The sequence below is a fragment of the Dermacentor variabilis genome, chromosome 4 (genome assembly GCF_050947875.1).
Source record: "Dermacentor variabilis isolate Ectoservices chromosome 4, ASM5094787v1, whole genome shotgun sequence".
Classification (NCBI taxonomy): domain Eukaryota; kingdom Metazoa; phylum Arthropoda; class Arachnida; order Ixodida; family Ixodidae; genus Dermacentor; species Dermacentor variabilis.
Genome location: NC_134571.1, coordinates 57,380,661 through 57,395,186, shown reverse-complemented (window position 1 = coordinate 57,395,186; position 14,526 = coordinate 57,380,661). Strand labels below are relative to the sequence as shown.

The 14,526-nt window shown below is 44.2% G+C and overlaps 1 long non-coding RNA gene across 1 annotated transcript in view; it reads left to right on the top strand.

Annotated features, from left to right (window-relative positions):
• The first annotated feature begins 13,875 nt into the window (after positions 1-13,875).
• Positions 13,876-14,526, top strand: part of LOC142577771 (uncharacterized) — an 85,574-nt gene continuing 84,923 nt past the window's right edge. Inside the window, exon 1 of the long non-coding RNA XR_012827061.1 lies at positions 13,876-14,015. This is a non-coding gene — a long non-coding RNA (uncharacterized LOC142577771). The remainder of the gene's footprint in view (positions 14,016-14,526) is intronic.

The window sequence follows — 14,526 nt, the reverse complement described above, 5'->3', positions numbered from 1 at the left end:
TATGCCTTGACTCATTTACAGTGATTGATTTTACTTTATTTGAACATGTTTGTGCGTTCTCTCGTCTTGCACTGTTTTTATTCTAAGAGCTGGAGAGCGAAAAATACCTTTCATGTTTTGCTATTGTTGACGAAAACTAATATACGAGGCATATAAAATGCATGAGGTAGATACATTGAGGAAACTATAGGTACGATAAAAGGTGCTTTTATTCGCCTGAGGTCGAAATCACAAAGCATTTCTTTAGTAAGTGCTATGTTTGCCCCCACCGGCCGACCACCATTGTTAATGATAATAAAAAAATTAAAAAATAAAATGGCAGTTTTGCCCGAAGAAAGAAGCATTCACAGTGATAGCATGATGATCCTTTTATTCGCGGCCTCGACTCAGGGATCCAGCCGCAGGGATGTTTGCTCCGCACTTAAGAAATTTCTTATGGAGTCCAACCGAACGCACAGCTATATTTGTATATATATATATATATATATATATATATATATATATATATATATATATATATATATATATATATATATATATATATATATATATATATATATATATATATTTATATATAGTTTGTTTATGTGAGCCCTCTTCAACTAATGATTACTGATTCTTCCTACTAGTATTGCTTTCATTTTAGGCATGCAATTTCACCCGTGAACAGCACTTACCCTGTAGCAGTTCTGAAATCTTAGTTGGGATTACAGCTTGGAATGATCTGGCCATTTCTTTTCCAAGTGCCCATAGTGAGCAGGAGCGCCACGAGTCGGATGGATAACAAGAATAACAACGACTCCTCGAACGGTGTTCAAACTATACGCGGGTGCGACGTATTTGCGCGACGCAACATGCAAGGCAGCTGCTGCCAGGTGGACGGAACAAGGATATTTCTAGCTGTGGCACGCAGACGCTAGATATAAGTACGGTGAGCCTAGCGTCTCCAAGAGTTCCTTTATCCTTCATTTTTTTTCGGTTTTCGTTAAGACCTACGTTTCCAATTAATTTGTTTGTACTCTCTATTTGCGCGGGTACAACACAGTGAAAAAAATGCACGATTTTTTTTAGCTGCCCTTGACCCAGGGACCTTCAAGTACCACATCTCGCTTGCACTTCGTGAGTCCGCGCGGAACTAATCAGGCAAGTTAAGAATACAGTAAAGATACATGTTGAGAGGTGTGTGTGTGGGGGGGGGGGAGGGGTTAAATCTAGGTTGGTATTGATTACACTTGCATAATTAAATATAGGTTAGTTTGACTGAAAGCTAGGGCTCCGTTACGCAGGCGTGACAGCACAATGAAAGGCAGTTGGCAAGACGCCCCCTCCCGTCTCTAATTTCCCGCATCAGTTGCCTGTGATGTCACAAGTTTTGTCAGTGTTGTTTAAGAGTTTCCAAAAAGTAGAAGTTATGAAGAAGAAAGCAAGCTTACATTGAACATACCAACGTTCGTGGTCTTTTCTTGAGACTAAAGCTTTTTCTTTCCTCTTCTGTCTTCCTTTTCATTTTTTTTCCTCGCCCCCAGTACAGGGTAGCGAGCCAGACGCGCAGTCTGGTTGGCTAACAAAAAAAGAAACAAAGACGACAGAAAAAGAAGAAAAAAAAAAGAACAGCTTCAGGTGAGATCACACCGGTGGTCAAATTAATCAAGAATACGGTGAAATCAGTGTCATAACAGTGAGGTCACGAGCACAGCAGTACGATTGACGTGCAAAATACGACAAGACAAACACTTCCCTTCAGCTTCTCCACCAATAATAACCGTCTTCAGCCAATGAAAGCTCTGCCCACAGAGTTTCATACCCTAATAGGCAAGTTGATTTAATGTTCATGTTTGGAGCGTCAAGGCTTTGGCCTAAATGATGGGGCAAGAAAGATTTAAACGACCTACAGTCTTCCACGTGGAAGGCATGTTCGCTGATGGCTCCCATAAAGTTACTTGGGCTTGCGCAAACATGTCGAAGCGTCTTCTGACACCCCCCCCCCCCTTTTTTTTTAAACCCATAATTAAGGTTATTCGCGTGTTGACTAACGTATGCTTGCTAACCGCCCATACAAGGTGTCGTCAAAGCGCCAATTTAAGCATAACCAATTTTCATGCCACCCATGCATTCCTACCACAGCTGCGCTTAAAATCCAAATCGATACGGGTAAACAGCTTCAGGTGATATCACACCGGCGGTCAGTTTAATGAAGCCGCGTACTCTCATTTATACTCTGCGTAGTCGAACGAAAATGAAACATTCAGGAAAAAGTACAAGCGAGATTAGCAGAACGCAGTGAAGCGCAGCGAAGGCAAGTGCCTTCATTAGGAACTAATACCTCCAGCGACGCATGAAAATAGTCTCGGTAAGAAGAAATAAATGCGAGGAGAAACGCTAAAAGTAAAAAAAAAAGTTGCGTCAAAGACTAGGCGACGATGTAGCGGTAAGAAGACAGCTCATTCTCGGCGGTTAGGGTGTTGGCACATCTTCAGCGTGGAAAATTGGTCTTTAATTGATGTGGGCAGGCTGCGGAAGAAATCCGACTGTTCGCAGGCTAACATGCACCTGCCGTTCACGGTGATCGTGCGTCGGCCCGCCAGGGTTGAGCTCATACGGCGGTGCTCGCCTGACGACGCAAGCGATGCGGCGTCTATTTGGGGGCATATCCTAGGGCTTGCAGGGACGTTAGGCGACCATTAACCCTGCCGACAGCTGTAATTCGTGATCTCTTTTACCACCGGCAAATTGGGCTCGCTCATGCGTCCGCTCCTCGCTCATTCTTGCTCTAGGCGTCTCGCTAACGTCGCCGCCAGAATGTGCTTGTCCTGCGGGCCTCTGGTCCGTTCGTACGTTATTCGCGCGCGCTGTGTACCATACGTAATCGTGTCAAACTAACTAGCCTTCCAGGACGACCTTATGAAAAGTTAAACGAATGAACTGCGACTTGCGTGGTTTGATCCTTGGTCGGGGAGTCACGGATTTGGGCACGTTACTGAACGGTCTGGTCTCGTTGCCAAACTAGTACGCCATAGCAAGGTTCACGAAGATGAAAGTTGCCTGATCGGGTAGGTTCTGCTTGTCCTTTGCTCATGTATTCTTCCTTTTTTTTTCAACGCCAAAGAAGGGAGCGGAGATAGACAAACGAAGAGGGAAAGGTAGGGAGGTTAACCAAGGACGGGACCACTTGGCTTCTCTACACTTTGGTAAGGGGGCGGAACGGGGAAGAATAGGTAAGAAGGAAAGAGCAAAAAAAAAAGAATAAAGAATCAGTCACTGTAAACATATTCGCTCAGGAATGTCCGCTGTCACAAGCGTTCGTACAGTCCAGTCGCCTTCGGGAGGCGCAGAAGAGCTTGACGTAGTGCATGAAAATATGTACAGGCCATGTTTCCAGGATCTTTTCCTACAAAAGCGCTCTATTATCCGATCAATCGGCTTAGTCTAACTTGTCGAACACCTCGATGAGCGTCAAAAGACGCCGGGGTTGAGCAGCGAAAGTTCTCTATTGCTTTGTCGCACTTGCGCAAATTGCACGCCGCACTGTTGCCCATTCCTGTTAGGAATGAATAGGCATTTGTGAATGCGAGGTCCTGCCCCATGTGACGCTATAAAGTTGTTTTGCGACGGGAGAGTCCAAGTGGAAGGCGAAGTCGCAAGTTAGGGTGCAGAGAATACAACCGTGATTGAATACTGTCGGGCTCAACACTCCGCCTTGTTGAACACCACGACAGGAGAAATATCAATTTGTCGGGCTTTTGTCTGTAAGAACAAACACATACCTTCTTGCGAGATAGCTTCTGAGCTATCGAAATATATTGCCTCTAAGTTCTGCAGCGTCAAGAGCTTGGATAATGGTTTCGTGAGTTACGTTGTCGTAAGCACCTTTTACATCTAAGAACAGTGCTAGAGAGAGACGCTTCGTAGATTTTTGTTGCTGTGTGGAGGACAGCAGAGCCCGTATTCACAAAAAGCTCTCAGGCTAGAATTGTTCGTAAGATGAAATTCCAGCCAATCCTGACGCTGGACATCTTATTAGCGGAGGCTGCCAGCGAATGTCAAGACGAGTACTTGCGAGCGAAAATAATTCAGCCCCAGAGATATGATTCTCCAGCCTAGAGATCTATAGTGTTTTGAAGGTAATTTTCCTTACCGCTGTCAATAAGGAATTTCGCTAAGTGCGATTTGCAAAACAATGCTTTATTATTTTACTCTCAAGTGTCACATCATTGCACTCACGCTTCGTGAAGGCGACGCTCTCGAAAGCCTGAAATTCTGTTGATGTATGCATTGGTATATGAACTTTGCATGTAGAGATCTAGTGCTTTTACAGGAGTGTACACTCACATGTAAAATGCAATTATGATTGTTTAAGTGTTTACACAGGTGAAATTTGTAATCAAGGCCTGAAAGACAATCTTTCACGCATAGATATCTACGCTAGCTGTCATATTTGTCTTTTTCTTCACATAAAGCGGAATGCATCTTAAATTTAAGTAAACACGAATACTACTGAAGCGTCTCCTAAAACGGCCCGGCATGTCTGCACTTTCGCATGCAGTATGCAAGGTGTGTAGCGTCACAGATAAAAGTAAGAATGCACCCAGTTGTTAAACTTGGGTGTTCCGAGATATCTGAAAGAAACGTACGGCGCGACTTTAAGGGGATCCTTCGGTACAGCTTCAGCCGTGTCGATGGACATTTGAAAAGTAGCAGAAATGTCATTGGACAGGTAATGAATGAAAAATAAATAGTTGTTCACTTGACAGGATAGAAACCGCACCTAACATGCATTTGTACTACTTTTCCGGGTGCTTTCTGCACACATTTATACGTGCACTTAATCAATGTCTCTATGACGCTCAATTGACGCGTCAAGTCGAAATGCACAGCTTATGCGGCACAGCTGCTTTGTTCGAAGGAAACGTCCCTCGTCTACGGTAAGCTTGTTCTACCAAAGGCCTGCTATGATGGCGGCCATAAATAAGGGACTGCCCAATGCGATTCGGCAAAGACAGAAAGAAAACGTCTGTGAGGACCGGCACTATATCGGCCGGCCACCGTTGGGAACTCGTAGCTGTCGAGACGGCGAGGGCGGCGACTTACGCAAGCGCAGGAAGTTCCCTCCTCATACGCTAATTTTCGGTTTCTAGTGGTGAAGAAGCCGGAGTTAACCGCGCCAGTAGGCATTACCACGTAGCAAACGGTAGCCGCGTTTGTATGAGTGAGACCGTATAGCGCACCGAATTTCTTACAAGCTGCTATCCGGCGCCACGATAGCGCTGGGTGGCGGCGTCTTGCACAACATCCAAGCTGCGCTTCTCCTTAAGTAGCGCGCATAGGCAGAACACCGTGCGACCTCGTTTACACGGGGTGCGTCCGCCTTATTCCGAAAGGAGCCAGAACATGTGTGCAGGAGTAGTAAAGGCAAGGCGCAGAAGACCAGGACTCAAGAAGAAGAACACAAACGACAGGACCGGCGCCTCCTGTCGGTCTGTCGCCGGTCCTGTCGTTTTTATTCTTCTTCTTGAGTCCTGGTCTTCTGCGCCTTGCCTTTACTAAGCATGAACCAACTAGCCCAAGCAAGAGCTTTACTTGAGCAAATTTATGTGTGCAGAAAACGCGTTTCGGCCCGTGAGTGGAGGAGTGGGCACGGCGGCAGCCGCATCACTTTTCCTCTCTATGTCGATGCGATGCGCCAACGTTTACATGCATCGCGAGAGACGACTTACTCCGTCTCGAGCTCCCTTGTCGAATCAGTGCGATTCGCCCTTCCTAGAATATTAACAGCCTTTTACGCGAATAGGATGCTCTAGATATGCGACGCGATGCGCCACTTGTCGCGTTCATGTGAACGCCGCGTATCAAACTGTGTATGGTATAGACTGAGAAAGCGCTAGAAGTTTCCCATTACGATGTAAAGTGTGTATGTCGCCCAGGTTGTAAAGCTAACTATCGCATTTCTTGTTTATTGTTTATTCAATGGGAAAATGGGGCTTCTTTAATAATTTTTAATTTTTTTTAATATTAAGGTAAAGCAGAATCCACCGCCATTATATATCGAGACTGGAGTTATCCGGATGGACTAACTCAAATGCTTCTCCTCCATAACCTATATTTAGGCATATTGTGGACATTTCAGCTGAAAAAAAAATTGTGTAGGGAGTGTTAGCCGGAAAGAGGGCTCGCAGTTTTATTTTATTACGTGACGTACCTTTTTTGCTTGACTTAAGAAGCTCGTGATTTGGAAAATTTCTCGATTCATCAAGAATTGTGTGTGAGGAAAGAATTCCGTTACAAAAGAAACTATTAGAAACATATTATATATGAGCCATTAGCGAGCGTGTTATCCAAATTAAATGGGACATCGGCAATAGCCATCCGTCTCAGTCTATGATTGTTGCTGCTTCTTTTCTCTGCCTCTGCTAAAACTTCACTGCTGCACGAACTCTCGGGGCACACGGGAGGGTGATGAATAAATGCCTTTATTTTCTTTCCGTGGATGCGTCAGGCCGTCATTACAAGTGCCGGAATGATCAATAAAGATTTGTTTTTGTTGTCGAACTCGCTGCTGCGTCCGTTGTTTCCCCCCACTTTTCCACTAGGTAGTGCAGTCCACTGTAGTATACATCTCTGAAGCCAAGCCTGCAATACGAAGGAGAGAAGGACCGAGCAATTGACATAAACGGCGATTACACGTGAAAACAACTCACTCGACAAGGAAGAACAAGGCTGAAACAACAATGCTGTAACAGATTTATTATTCGTCTCCATACTTGGAAGTGTCACAGGTTAAGTTTTCGTTTACAACAAGAAAACAGACTTTTGCAACATTCTCCAGAACTTGACTAAATTGCTTTTACTTCTCGAGCTTCTCAGACACTCAATGTGGGCCGTGGCGCCTATGTGTGTGCATTATATACACTATATTTCTAATTATAAACACACACTCGGAGTAGGACGTCAGCAGATCCTGAATAATATAAGGAACAAGAAGTTGGTGAACAAATAAAAATATACTTTTAGTATGTTGACGCCTCGGCCGCGGGCCCGGCCTTTGTATAAGTCTGACTGAGACGAAGGCCACGGCAGAAACTTCAGCACACTAAAAGGCATTCTCACTGGTGCGTCAAGGTCTTTCTATCAACAACAGAATATTTGTGTTCTCATGACGTCAACGTCTTCGGTTAAACAAACTGTTGCTGAATATAGATGAGAGAAGGCTTCACTCAAGTTTGAACACTTTCGAAGCAGCCGTGGATACGCATATTCAAAAATATTTACAACATAGGACCCAACGAAGAACACTGTTACATAATGTACGACTGTTGCGCACGACAACGTTGCGCGTGAATGCGTTAATTGGCATCTCGTTGCCCTCCAAAATTGCCGCGTCTAACCATCTCAGCATCGATATTACGCACAGCGGAGGCGCAGACTGTCAGATTTCCAGTTTCATATCGACGCTCGCCTACAATGAAACAGCGAGCCCGACGCGCACATATAACCAAACGGGCAGTCTGTTTTTAGTGTGGTACACATTTATACACACCGTGCGCACGCACAGCTCCAGGAGCAATAGCATGCAAATGTGGAGTTACAAAAACAGTTTTGAGCGCCCTTCTCGAAAAAGCGGTCGTTGCTTATGTGGTGCTACAATACGAAACACAGCCTGCAATAACGGTTGGTTTTTTTATGCATGCCGTACAGGAAGACATGAATAGGTTAGCAAGAAGGGCAAGCCGCGCGATGCCCAGTAACGCTTTCGGGTTTTGCATCTCAGAAGCGCTGTTACTCTAGCAATCACACTTCGCAGCTCGGGAAAGCGACCACGTGAGCCGAGCGGAACCTAAGCGTGCGGTGCGCTACCTGTGGTTCTCGACAACAGGTGCGCGATATTGTGAACGCGCACGATTGCACTGCGGTTCGCGATTACGCAAAACTTCCGCAGAAATGCAAACCACTGCTTTCGCGGAGAGGTATGTGGTGAATGCGTTTTGAGACCGCAAATTTTTCCGCTCGGTGCATAATGCGGCAAAGAAATGCTTTGCAGAAAGGAAGGAAGAAAAAAATTTATCACAGAAAATGACGCGATCAAGAAAATTGTAAGTTCTAGACAGCCTGTGCTTTCTAGAAAAGGCGTGTGTGGCGTGGCGTACTTTGATTGGAAAACCCGCGCGATAACGTGTATAAAAGGGAAATACCTGGATCAGTGGTTGACATAAGCAAAGTTTATCCCAGGTTTGCAGACGATTTCTCTCGCAATATATATGCAGAGGCGTACCTTTCAGATAACAGGTAACAACAAACAGTTAAGCTACATCTTTATTTAAGCTCTTAAGATTCACATGTTGCGGTAAATATGAATACACTTTCGTGATTACGTTGCGCTGCTTTTTACACTGGCAAAGAGGTGACGAAGATGAAGGACGTCGACGGACGAAACACTTCGTGCATCTGCGTTTTTCTTCCCTTCTTCGTCGTATATTCTTGCCGGTGTAAAACTCGGCGCAATCTAATCTCGAAAGCGCACCAACTGGCGCCTCTCACTGTTTTACTTAATGACTACACCTGTTTAGCTAAGAGTAACACAATCTTACATTTAAAATAAAGTGAAGCATTTCAAAAATATTTTCCCATAAAGATTCGCGGTTGCTGCACATTAATCATTACAATGTTGCAAGTGTTGAGGGCTAGGTGAGTTGATAATGGTTCATTTCGATGGTGTTCACACGGCACCCATGCACGGTATGCACGAGTAAAAAACAGTGATTTTAGTGACTAAGATTCTAAATGTTTGACGACAGAAACACAACGATACCATGGCTGGTGCATTCTTCTAGAAAAAAGTAAAAAGAAATTAAAAAGAAATAAATATCGCATTAGAGGCTCCTCAGAAAGAGGTACCAAGCACTACGCTGTCAAGTTGTCGAACTTGAGGTATGCTCAAACATGAGCGAAATATGTGAAATGACACACTTTTCACACATTTTCCACATGCCAGATATACCACATAAATGTTATGCACGAGGTCACACATACAATGCACATTGATTGACATTCAAGCATAAGCGTGGCGTAACCACCAGACTTTATTCTTGTTAGAAAATTATGTACTCAGGTTACACACTACGATAAAATTTGTTTGTAGGGCTGGAGAAAAAGAAACAGGCATCTGTTTGAGAAAAGAAGATAGATTTGGCCAAATTTAATCACTGCACATACGATGCAAATGAAACAAATATTTGATTCGCCTAAAGTGATTCTATTATTTTGCCCTGCACTTCAGTTCAGGCCGGTACACAATTTATGAAGCGCCTGAAGTCACGTCAACTTTCACCAGTCCTCCATATGGTGCTATGCGGAAATGAACAGGCATTTGTTTGTGCGCATAATTTTCGTAGTATTTCCTAAAAAAAAAGTGCAAACGATCGTTGCACACCATTTGGCGATAGTCACGTTATCACTCGATGCAACCAAATCAAGTACTCGATGATAAAATGAAACGCGCAGCTAATGCTACATAACGAATGCAATCAAAGTGCGTAATCCAGAAACGAAATGCTAGCAAAATTTTGCCTTTCATCAGCTCGGAAAGTGCGGACATGTTGGTGTCAAGCTGAAAAACAGCCTCACGGAATACGCGTTTCGTTGAACCCATCTCTGTTATTAAACAGCATGCCAGCTACAAATTTTGACAGTGTCTCTGTTAGCAAGCATTCTAAGTAAAAAAATAAGAGGCCTAAAAATAAGGCTGTCAAGCCCCTTTTATTTAGCCGATGCATATATAAACCCAAGCAGTGTAAGAGAAAACTTGACTATCAGCTCGTAATGCAGCGAGAGATTGTTCTCAAAAGAAAAACTTGCACTTAGAATAATTATAAGCTGCAAAAATTACCACTAGACCAAAACAAAAGACATCATGACACTTGAACTGATAAGAATGTTGACGATCAATCAGCGATTAAGCGCATAGTTTACTGCGCTGCACGAAATATCGGCGTTACTTTGACTCCTCCATGCGCCTTTTAAAAAAGACCGCTTTGTAAGGCAGCTGCTGAAGCGTCACCATGGCGCCAAACCGCAGGAACAACAGCGAGCTGATTACAACAAAAATGTGACGGGATATCTTCTAATTTCTTTATAAAATTAGTGTTGGATATAGCACGTGTAGCGGTGTCACTGTGACTTGAAGTCATTCGAAGAACAATAAGCTTCCACTGGATCTTGAAATGAAATATGCACCTGAAGCCAGAACAATCTGGCAATTATGTTGACAGTTATAATCAACTGGTCAAGAGAAAATACGCAAGCCCGTCTGGGGCGAAACAGCGCAATTACAAGGCATAAACCAGACAGGTGGTTTCATGAGTTCGTAAAATTATTAAGACAGTGCGACGAATAGCCGGTCATCTCAGTTATTTTTCATCTGGTTCTCACTGCCCAAACACGGATGTACGAGGACAATAAATTTTTTAAGGGTCTATATTTTTGGTAATATAGCGCGTATAGAGGCGACACTATAAGGCAAATGCTACTCATAAACCGCTGGATACCACCGTTTTAGGAAAGTTTCGACAAATGTATAGATGCTGCTGCGAACATTAATGTGGTGAAGATATGCCAAACGCAGTATTCAACTAAAACTGGGAGGATACAGCGAGATACGAATCCCTGCGGTTACCGCACTGTTTGCATGATTTCACATGTTTCGCACGCGAGTCCTCATGAGTGTACATCAGCGGAAGTTCCCGAACTTACTTCAAGAGCTTGGCGTCCTTCAGTTACGCTGAAATCTGCGAATGCTAGTACTTATTAGTCTTGTCTACATGGAAACAAAGTCACTGGGACCAGATATTCTGTTCGTGGCTTTTTTTTTGCCCGTCTAAGGGACTAAAAAGGGAGCGGGCCACTGCAGAGAATATTTGTTAGGCGAATTTTACGCAAGGTGGTTTCTGAATACATGAAGGTAGAGTCAAGAGAACACAGCGCAGGAATTTTCTCAACAAGATAAAACGGTAAAAATTACAGCTACGCACCTAAAAAAAAAAAAAAAAGCACACGAAGACAGGTGTGTCTGGTTTTTGCGTTCACTTGGTCCGGTGAGCAAACTTAGTTCTGGAGTGCTATCAGTTCTGAGCCCTCTAATAAGCACAGCCATGACATCGACAAATGCAGAAAGCCAAATGTTCTGATTGTAAGCCATTCAAGATAACAGACTAAACTGTACTTCATTAATTCATTCTATTATTTCTGAGTGCCAATGAACAGCCCAGTGACCTTAATAATAATACACTGAACGAAATTTTACATAACAAACTATATTACAACTGTTTTTGCAAAAGGAACTAAAGTAATGAATGGGCAGTAACGCAGCTACTGAGATGGCTTTGCAGATGCGCTATATAGGGTATGCCAACACAGCAACACACTCCGAAGTGAGCGATTGGACCTGGGGATAGCTATCGAATGCAATAAATATTGGCATCATAGAATACCAGCACTTTTATGAAAAAACGAAAAAAAGCAACGACGAGAAAAAAACAAAATTGGCGCGCGGGTATAAGCTCAATTTTCACGTACTACCAACCCCTTAACATAATTGTCGTCCCAAGAAGAGACAACGCCGAGAGACTTGAGAGTCACAGTGAGCACAAGTAAGCAAAGTCTCGGTGAAAGAGCTTGTAGCGCTATACATTAAGCAAAAGGAAAGCACAAGGCTGCGTTTCGCACACAAACTTTTCGTCTCATCTGAACATCGCCTGCATTACACTTGATACTGGCTGCAAAACGGTGAATGGTTCCTTAGCAAAGCAGCCGCCAGCGAATAATTGCAAATTATTACGCTACGAACTGGGCACTCATTACAAGTCCTACGACCACGTTCCCATGCAACTACTTTTTTTTCGTCTTTTTTTCCCCGCACAGCATCAGACTGGAACACCCTTTCCCAGCACGTCGCTGAAATCACTTGCCCAACATCGTTCTTCGAATATGTGTCTTTGTTGGCTGGAAAATAATCTGCTTTTTTTCCTTCTTCCTGTTTTTGTGCGCTTGCGAAATGTAGCTTTCTTGTACAGTTTTTCTGAATGCCTGTGTTTCTGTTGCATAATCAACTGTACCCACCCCTTATGTAATACCCCTAGCAGAGGGGTCTTTAAGGAAATAAAATTGAACTGAACTGAACTGAAATATACTCGTATTGTCGTCTGCTCATTACGGAGCGCACAAGGACTAACAGATAGGAAATGCAATAAAACTTGTCAAAAGAGAAAAGGAGAGAGAAATAAGATGCGAAAGGCAGGGATTATAATCGGAACGCAACGTCCTTCGACAAAAGTTGTCAAATATGTTGTATCTGCCTATTTACTGTCCACAGCAGTACATGCCGCTCTTCTTTCAGTTGTCGTTGTCCAGAGTGCGTTGCGATGAAGATCACAACATGTGATTGGCAATGACCAGGCACTCCGTTGTCTTGTGGATGTTGTTGCCTCTTGTTGGTATACTATAAAGACTGCTATTCAGAATCAGTCACTTGAAAAACGACAGTTATTGTACCTAACGTGTGACACGCCGAACAGTGTTGACCGGGGCATCGAATTAAAGTAGCGCCCAGCGCTTTTTATACAAATAGCCTATAAACCAAAATATAAGCGAGGAAGAGGCGATACATTACTGGAAGGCATCAAACTCAGGAGTATTTGTGGCAGAGAGCAGTCGCCCCTGTTTCATATAACTTATCTTCCGTTCCCTTGCTGAAGCATGCGCATACGGAAATAAAGCAAACTGCAGTCGCTATTGGGATGGTAGCTTTCTGACAGCTTGGATTCGAGTCATCACAATAACTACACCACAAGAATAAACGGGAGAAAAGCTGCATCCCGTAAACGATTAGTTCGCGCTATGTTGATTTCAAGTTTCTAGTTGGCTAGCCCCCCCTCCGCCCTCCCCCCCCCTTCTTTCCCCACCCTCCTGTCAGCCTCCTTACAGTCCGCAAAGCAGAAGCGCATGGACGTAGACTGCTCTTCAGTATAGGTCGCGCTCTACAAACTTATTCAAGCTGCAAGTTTTACACTGTTTACCCGTCGTTGATGGAGGTTTAGCGGGACGGCACCCTTTTAAAGCGAAGGTTTCTTTGGCTACTTTCGCTAGTTTGGCGGGGCTGCTGCCGCAGATGCCTGCTGCAGGATAAGTGCGCATCTCGGCGGATGACTTGTAAATGAAGAGAAGTTTAATAGACCGTTAACAGAATGCACCAAAACAACAGAGGTTCACAACTGGCAGCTTAAGTATGACGGTGCAAGAGATGTGTAAACAGACTCTCGCCAAACTGCAGCAGAAATGATGGAAAATGCGATAAAAGGTTCATATTGCACACAAACAAAAGTTTGGAGGACCTATTCATCAATAAAACAGCCACGGGCACAGACAAAAAAGTTAAACGATACGTAGGTTTGACTAATATTTGAACATGAACAACTACACGTGATTGTTACTAATTGCAACAAAGGGCTTTGACCAACGCCTAAGAAACTCTTCTTCTCTCCAAACCACAATTTCGCTGTTCAAGTGTACAATGACACGCGCACGTAGCCGTAACAGCAGAGGGCACGTAGCCCTCGCAAGGCTGTCGAACCGCGCTTCTTACAGATTACAAATGCCCCAATACACAAACGTAAGCTAATAAATTCTGTTACCTAATATGGGCCTTGAGTCGCACTGACAACATCCAGCTCAAGCGACGTCAAAATAGTTGATTCGAGTACACAACTCACCAAAGTGTGTTCTAATGATATTTTTTTTTCGTTTCCAAACTGCGGACGAGCAGAACGAAGTTGGCCGAACGCCGAGACGCTGTCACGCGTTCACAGAGCCTGCCAAGCGCGAGGCCACTCAAAGTCTCTTTCGTCTGGTGGTAACCTTCGAGAGGCATACGCCCGCCATTTAGCTTTTACGACTCCTTTCCGCCTATTGCAACCTATTGCAACAACTCCACAGAACCGAGACGCTGGAGAGTATCAAGTCAACAACAGGTAAGAAAGCTTCAAGGTATCGTTTAGGCGCATTGACCTAAGCGTAAATTGCTCGGTGCACCGGGTTGCTTGACTGTCAACCGAAAACAAAAAAGCTTACGGGAAGTGCCGAGGAAGTACATCAACACGCTTCTGCTCTGGTCGTCCCTGTCAGCAGTTAAGTCGAAAATAACGCGCAGCAATTGCATGAGGCATGCATGTGAGGTCCGGAAGGCTGAGACCACACTTTCTGCAAGGTAGCGGCAAGAAAGTACGAGATACGAGCGCCGTTTTACCCGAACAAAAGAAGGCCTCAGATAAAGTTGAAAATTGACGCAAAAACCGTCAGGGTGGACGAGCGCAACGTAAAACAACACAAGGAATATGCTAGATTTGATAAGGAAGGCGCGCTCTGCAAGAAGTGACTGAAATCTGGCGGCCATGACTAATCGCCGTTCCACGGCACGACGAAGCTCTGCCCAGGTATGCGACGAGGCAACGCCTGATGTCAGGAACGTGAGGTTCAGAACCC